This window comes from Polypterus senegalus, chromosome 16 (assembly GCF_016835505.1).
Source record: "Polypterus senegalus isolate Bchr_013 chromosome 16, ASM1683550v1, whole genome shotgun sequence".
In the NCBI taxonomy this organism is placed as follows: Eukaryota; Metazoa; Chordata; class Cladistia; order Polypteriformes; family Polypteridae; genus Polypterus; species Polypterus senegalus.
In genome coordinates this window covers 5,299,972-5,307,784 of record NC_053169.1, presented here as the reverse complement: position 1 = coordinate 5,307,784, position 7,813 = coordinate 5,299,972, and the positions used below count along the sequence as shown (strand labels likewise).

Below are 7,813 nucleotides of genomic sequence, written 5' to 3'. Positions count from 1 at the left end.
GAGTCACTCCATATTAGTGTTAAAGAAAGATGATAATTTACAAATAAATAAAATGAACATTAATGAAATACATACAATTCATTATTAAACAGAGATTATGATAGTGATATTTACAATAAACAAAAACAATCAAAAAGAAATAAAATTAATAACATTTCATTAAAGTTAATTCAATTAAGAAATGAGTAAACTCCGTTACAGTTTTAAACAAAGATGAAGACAGCAAAAACGCCTAGCTAATAAATAAAATACATTAATAACAATGAAATAAATAAATGAATTCATAAACTTCTTATCCGTATTAAACGCAGTGGTGTCATTTTGAACTTCCATCCATCCATTATCCAACCCGCTATATCCTAACACAGGGTCACGGGATACTAAATAAAATGAATAAACGTAAATTCAATACAATGAATAAATGAGATTGAATCAGGAGACAATGAAAAGAGCAGCTGAGACCAACAACACAGTGGCGGCTACGTGAGCATTCAGCCGTCATGCTGTATAGCGCCTTTCACAGGAGTCACAGTAAATACGAGGGCCGTTCATAAAGCGTCCGCACTTTTTTTTTTAACTCTAACTTATTAAGGACATCACTTTTCTACGTAGTCAGTTTTAATGCCCCCTTCCTACTCCCCCCCGCCTTCACCGTTTCCAACGAAAATATAAAAGAGCCTAAACTTTCTGAACGTCCCTCGTAAGATCACAATAGAAAACAATGGAAAGACGCGTCTGCCGGATGCTTTGTCGTAGTTTTCACTGTGAAAGGCGCTAAACATGAAAATAAGGAAACAATAAAAAAAACAAAAACAATGCAGGCTTAGGAAATAATACAGGATGCTACCTCAATCAATGATGAGGTTGTATAGCGCCTTTCACAAAAAGAAGTGTGACAAATAAAACCAGAATATAATTAGAAAAGCAGCAGAAAAACTCCACACATGCGAGACGGCTTTCCAATCAGACTTTATGTTGTATAGCGCCTTTCATAAGAGGGCCCACAAGAACACAATACAAAAAAATAAAATGGTGGTCTCTCACTCGATCTTCACTTTGTCATACTTCTAGCTGTGAAAGGCACTATACATACAAAAGTAGAATATAATTTTAAAAATTACTCACCAGCACTATGGGATGTTTGTTTATTCGTCAATCCTGAGTTTGTGTTTTGTCTTCCAGAATGAGGTGAAGAAAGTAATCTGAGAAAAAAAAGTGAGAACACAATTATGTTGTATAGCGCCTTTCATAAGGGGGCAATAAGAAGGTAATGAGGACGCAATAAAAAAATAAGAAGGTACGCCGAGTTCTGTTCGAATCAATCTTAAGTTAGCAGTTGTGAAAGGCGCTATACAAAGAAAACACGAATACAATAAAAAGCCACACAAAGTGACAAGGCAGTATGGGGTCTTTCACAATAAGAAACACGGCAGGAGAACACAAAGCAACACAGCATCCCAATGTGATCCCAATTTTTAATCAATGTTGAGGCTGTATAGCGCCTTTCACAACAACTACCAAGACAAAGAAAACAGGAACACAATTTAAAAAACCAAACAAACACAGAATCCCCATACAATACAGGGGGCTTCTTACTTCATGAATCTTGAGTGTATAGAGCGCCTTTTGGAATGAAGTTAGAAAAATGAGCTGACAAACCAGTCAGCACAAAATCTCAATTATAATTCAGGATGCATTCTCTCTCCATCACCCTTGAGTGTGTATAGCGCCTTTCACAATAACAGCCAAGTCAAAGACACCGGGGACCCCGCCTTGAGTGTGATAAGGAGACCGTGAATGGCCCGGTAGCTCAGGACACATTTTTGGTTGAGTTGTAGGTCATATAGCGCCTTTCACAGCAGTCGCCAGTACAACCGCCCACCGCTCGTCATTTTCACTTTGGACATTTGCGGGTTAAGAGCAACCCCCCCCCACCCCACCCGGTGGGCCCACATAGCGCAGTTTGCTTTAATTTGGTGAGTTGTGGAGGATTTTTCTATATAAATAAATTGCTAAGATGTTAATACTTAGCGGATTCATTATATAATGTTGGGAAGAGGACAAAGTAATAATATTAATGTAGTAATTCAATGTAATTTAACTTCGTTTAATGTCTGCTGATCACTCGGCTAATCTGGACGAATGTTTAGTAAATGGCAGAAAAAAAACTCGGCATAATCCTCTAAAGTCATATTTTTCACTTACTGATTACAGCTGAAAGGGAAAGACGGACACGGGTGGCAGCCTGCACCCCGAATACCAAGCACTTGTCCCAGGACCCCCCGACCCTCACTCTTTAAAGCGCCTTTTAAACAAGGCCTTGTTAGTAGGAACCCTTAGAGTATCAGGGGGTGGGCTGGTGGGATAAAGTGAACCCTGCAGCCCCAGGACTGAACACAGTTGAGGTCTTGTAATGGCGGCCGGCCTTTACCAGTCCATCCAGCTGTGTGGCTGCCCCCTGCCCCCTCACGTCTGACCACCTGATCACTAGCCCCCCCAAATTCAGGGCTTTCCTGTTCTTCCGAGTGTTTTCCACATCCCACCATGCACCACCTCAGCACATGCCACCCTTGTCACCATGAACGAGTTGTTCACGGGGGCCGCAGCAGTCGTTTAGCCCTTTCCGCCTTGTCATGTAAGCACTGCGCCTGCTCAGTTGGTCAGCTGGAGTTTTCGTGTTTCCCTTTCAGGTGGTCTCAGATTCCTAAAGTCTTCCACGTTAGGCGTTGATGGCCGAGTGTGAACAGGTGTGTGGGATGTCCTGCCCACCTCCCTTTAACTGTCTTGTGCCCAGTGCTGCCAGGGTCGACTCGGCCCCCAGGACCCTGATCTGGATTAGGTGGTCTTGAGCAGGTTGTGTTACATTATGAGTTGTTCAGTACCAATAAAGAGCTGCGATGGCATACTTGGTATGAAGTCAAGTTCAGAGATGAGCGGCCTTACGGACCACAGTCATAGAAAATGGCAGCCGATCCACAGGACTGCGTTCAATTATTTTACGCACTAATCATTCACACAGAGAGGTAAAGTGACTCCCTTGGGGGTCCCACCGGGTGTGCAGGGAGTGACTTGAACCCGCGTCCTTGCATGAGCCACTGTTCAAAGACTCGGACCCCCTGGGGTTAAAAACTCCTTCTGAGCCAACAAGCACATTGGTGCAGTGGCCAAGCGGTGGGCCGTGAAGCAGCAAGTGAAGTGACCCACTGTGCCACTTATAGGGTCCCATGTGCAGAGTGCAGTAAAACTGTGACTTGTATGTGCAAATCAACACGCAACACATCACGACTCGCCGGCACCGCGACTACCGCTGAGGCCAAAGGCTTCCATCCCCCTCGGCTGAAGACTTTCAGACTCCATGTTTGCCAGCCCCCCGTCACGTCACGTCAGCACACATTCCTGCCATTCAGTCCATTAGGGTCTCGACAGCTAAGAGACTCGCCGATTTCAGCCTTCATATCCAAGGTCACATTCTCAGTGGGTTTCCATGGACTTTGTTAGTATTCGGTGGGCTTAACCCTCAGCTTGAGTCAGTCACTCAGGGTCTTCTTCCAGAAGCTTCTCACAATCCGTGGCAGGATCCTTCACTTGTTCCTCATGGCGGAGCTTCTGTAAGTCACGTTGGCTTGTGGTCCGCCTCTGCTCAGATGCACCGTTTCCGTTTCTGTGAAGTTCAGGTCCAGGCTTTGTGACGGCCACTTGTGAGGTCCTTACCTGGCCGGGATGCCCTCGGGATCGAAGGACCGGAAGGAGAAAGCGTGTACAGGGCATTAACTCCCCTGGAGTGCTAGATGGAAGCCTCCTTGGTTGGCAGCGGCTTCTTGGGTTCTCACAGGGCATCATGGGACATAGAACTCTTAGGTGCCACCAGGGGATGCTGCAGGCACTGGGGAGACCAGCTTCATGGGGCTTCCACCTCACCTAGAACTGAATTCATACCTCATGTACAGAAGACTGAAAGTACTCCTGGGTGGGAGATGAAAGGAACTCCCTGCCTCAGAGGAATGAGGCAGAGTCGGGAGGAAGGTGGACAACGCTAACGAGGAAGAGTGGAGTAGGCAGTGACCGAGAGAAAAGGAAGTGTTGTGCTTAATTGTACTTGTGGCTGTGGTGGGAAGCACTTCTGAGGAAGAGTTTCCCACCATAAAAGTCTCTTTGCCTTTTAAACCTGAGTCTGAGCCTGCTTGTGGAGCTGGAGCGCCCCCTGGTGTCCACACACTCCATACTCTCCTGTCACCGTGTTGTCCTTTGGAGGTAACCTGACCATCATTGTCCTGCTGGGAGTTTGAACTTTTGTGCTTCAGAGATTCCAGATGACCCTCCTTCCCCGTGACACCATTTGTTTTCTGAAGTGTCCCCGTCCCTTTGCTCCACCCCCATACTTCGTAGTGTTCTTTGGCCAGAAAGCCTCACCCTTCTTCTTCCATGAACAGTGGTGATCACGATGGCCGAATGGGTCTGACCACAAGGCACTCCTGTGTCCTGCAAACGTCACTCTGGTTTTGGGGGCTTCTTGAGTGAGTGACAGCACTTCAGGCCCTGGCACTGACGGACTCTCTTAATGGAGCACAGAGGTGCGTTGGCACCACAAAGTTTGCACACCTCTGGCAGTGATGTTGTGCCTCCTGTCTGTCTGCTCCTTCTCGTTGGTACCTTCAGATGTCTGGATGTCACTCCTAAGGAGGAACAGGACTTGTGGAGTTCCACCATTTTGCTTGGATTTTCCCATAGACAAGGAGACGGTGGCCCTTAAAAAAGCCACCAGTGGCCTCCAAATGAACTCAACTGGTCGATCAGAGGCTTTCAAATGTTATGACATTGATTTCTGGAAACTTCCAGGCTGCTTAAGCAAACCTTCAAGACGGTGGATGGAAACTGAGAAGCTGCTCAATGATCAGAAGGTCTAAAATCCTGGGGTCTCTTAGCTGTCACTGGGACACTAATGGAAGTAAAGAAGACACTCCCACCGAGTCACTGGGGCACTTGTAGGGTCATCAGTGTCACATTGACAGAGTCCAGCTGACCAACGTGGCCACGTTGTGGGCAAACGTTTCTGAAGACTGAGGCTGAAGACTTTTAGGGTCTGCGCCTGCCAGTGCCTCACACGTCCTGTTGGCACACAGCCCCGGTGTTCAGTCTGTTTGGGGGTCTCCTTCACATCCTAGCAATGGCTAACAGACTCATGGACTTCAGCCATCTGGTCCTCGTTTTCCATGAACTTTGTGAAGGTTTGGCGGACGCTCACCTTGATATCGATTGTTCAAGTTCGGGTTTGGGTTCCAGAAGGTTCTCCCAGTCCATGGCAAGACAGTCCATCCTCAGGTCCAGCTTTTTGGATGGACACTCCAATACTTTCCCCTTGTGGTCTTTCATCCCTTTTGTTACAACCGTGTGAAAAAGTAACGACACCCCATGAAATGCTTTGTTCGCCCCTTCTTGTTTAAAAGAAGTGGACGGATTCTGATTTGATCTTCATTGCAACAAATGAAGGTGACAATGTAGATCAAACATCAGGCCACATTTGCAGTTTGTAGGCCATTGTCTCCTTTAAATAAAGAAAAAGCAAATTTTAGGGTTAGGGTTATTTAACATGAAGAAATAGTAAGTGCAGTCCCCCCATTTATCACCTCGTCTGGCTGTGTCCTTGTCCCCAAACCTCAGACACCTCGTCTCCTGTTGCAATGCAGCTGACCACCATGCCAAGACAGAAGGAGCTCTCTGAGGCCTTCCTATGGATTATGGCTGCTTAAGGGTCTCGCAAAGGATTTAAAAAAATATTTGGAAATCAGCCACTCAACCACTGAGCCAAAGAACTTGTCCAGGCCAGGATACCCCAGCAGGTTCAGCCCCAGAGCAGAACACAAGAGGCCGAATGGAGTCTTTAGACCACAAGACCTTCAGTCACCTCTTGGCCCTGCACAGGGGTCTACCATTAATTAGCAAGGGGCTGCACAAAGGGGGTCTACATGGGAGGTGTGACTGAGGGAAAGCAGAAAGAGCATCAAGGCAAAGACCAGGACTTCTGGATCAATGCTTCGAGGAAAGACACGGCAAAGCACCAGAAGACGCGTTTGGTGAAAACTAAAGATGGCGTTCGACCGGAAGAACCTGACAGCAACCGTACAGCGTGCTGGTGGAAATGGCAGCTTGGCTGCATCAGAGCCTGGCCAGCTCATCATCATGGAACCCACTAGGAGTTCTTCATTGTACCAGAGTGGTGCTTGGGGATAACGTGAGACCACGAAAATGACCCTAGGGATGGACGGAAAGAAAGAAAGAAAGAAAGAAAGAAAGAAAGAAAGAAAGAAAGAAAGAAAGAAAGAAAGAAACAGAAGGTTCTAGAATGGCCAAGTCAAAGCCTGGATCTGAAGTCCATCAAGACGTTGTTGTTTGAGTGTGCACCGGAGACCCCCCTCAAACATCACAAGGCTGAAAGAAGTCAGACACTTACAGGGAATGCCATCTTGAGGGGCAACCCCAGCTGTTAATGGGGAGGGAATGGCACATCTTATCATTGAAGACATTTTTGTTTCTGTTTTCCTCACCGTTTTCTCTGAATACTGCGGACACTAAGACCTCATCTTGAAATGCGTTTAAAAAGAAAGAACATTTCATGAGGTGCACTTACCTTTTCACAAAACTTTTTTGCTCTCTTGCTTGTTTCCTCGTAATTTGCTCTGAACCACGCAGAGTTTGAAAGGCACTCCATAGTCTTCCTATCGTTATTTTGTAAAAAAAAAAAAAGCCAATTTCCTTTTGATGTTCTTTTAAACCACATTCATACTGAAAGGCACTATATAATCTATGTGGGGCAGGATACTCACTCGACTCAGAACCCCCATTTGGGACGCCCACTCAGGCTACGACAGCGTGTCGATTAAACACACAGTTGCTTTGCACCGTCACAAAGAGAACGAAGTCCCGCTGGCACGTAGTCTTCAGTCTTCTTCATTAAACGACCAAAGAGATGGCAGTTCAGCAGTGCAGCAATCGGCGGCTGGTCGTTTGATCTTCCGGGAATAAACCCGCAACGCGTCACAAACAAACAGAACGTTTAGATTTCTTCTCTAAATATAACATGGAATTGCAAAAACCGAAATGAACTCCGCCGTAATGGAGTCACAAGCAACTCTGCCTTAATGTGCGGCACCCGCACGCCCGCCGCACGCCCACCTCATGCCCGCTGTAACACCCGCACGCCCGCTGCTGCCGCTCCGCTGCATGCAAAGTTGAATGGCGCTGCCTTTCTTCTAATCTAGCATTTTTAGAACACTTATTTATTCAAAATGTACTTTGAAGAGTGCATACTTTGAAAGGCGCAATGTAGTCTTTCTTGTTTAATAAAGCTTTTGAAGTAAATTTCCATTTAAAGTTCTTTTAAACCAGATTTATTTGGAAAGGCGCTCTATATAGCCTTTCTTTTTTACTAACGCTTGTTTGGCCATAATATACTTTGAGGTATGCACAGTTTTGAAAGGCACTATATACTCTCTTTTTCAATAAAGCTTATTTCTCCATACTTTGAGGTGTGTATATTTATAAAGGCACTGGATAATGACTGACTGACCGACTGACTGACTGACTGACTGACTATATTGTCTATTTCCCACTATTTCTGAATAAAGATAATTTCCTTACAAAGTTCTTTTAAACTAGGCTTATTTTGGAAGGCAGTAGATAATCTGCCGTTTTTGCCGTTTATATAAAATGTATTTACTCATAATGTACTTTTGAAAAGTGTATATTTGAAAGGGCGCTGTATAAAATCTCATTCTATCTTAATAAAGCCTATTTTGGGATGGGAGTTGATTAATTT

At 45.4% G+C, this 7,813-nt stretch overlaps 1 long non-coding RNA gene across 1 annotated transcript; it reads right to left on the bottom strand.

Annotated features, from left to right (window-relative positions):
- Positions 1 to 238: 238 nt before the first annotated feature.
- LOC120516709 lies at positions 239 to 6,713 on the bottom strand. Its single transcript, XR_005630893.1, has 3 exons — positions 6,626 to 6,713; positions 1,126 to 1,202; positions 239 to 380 (listed from the first exon to the last, which is right to left on the bottom strand). It is a non-coding gene; the product is annotated as an uncharacterized LOC120516709 (long non-coding RNA).
- Between the last annotated feature and the right edge of the window lie 1,100 nt (positions 6,714 to 7,813).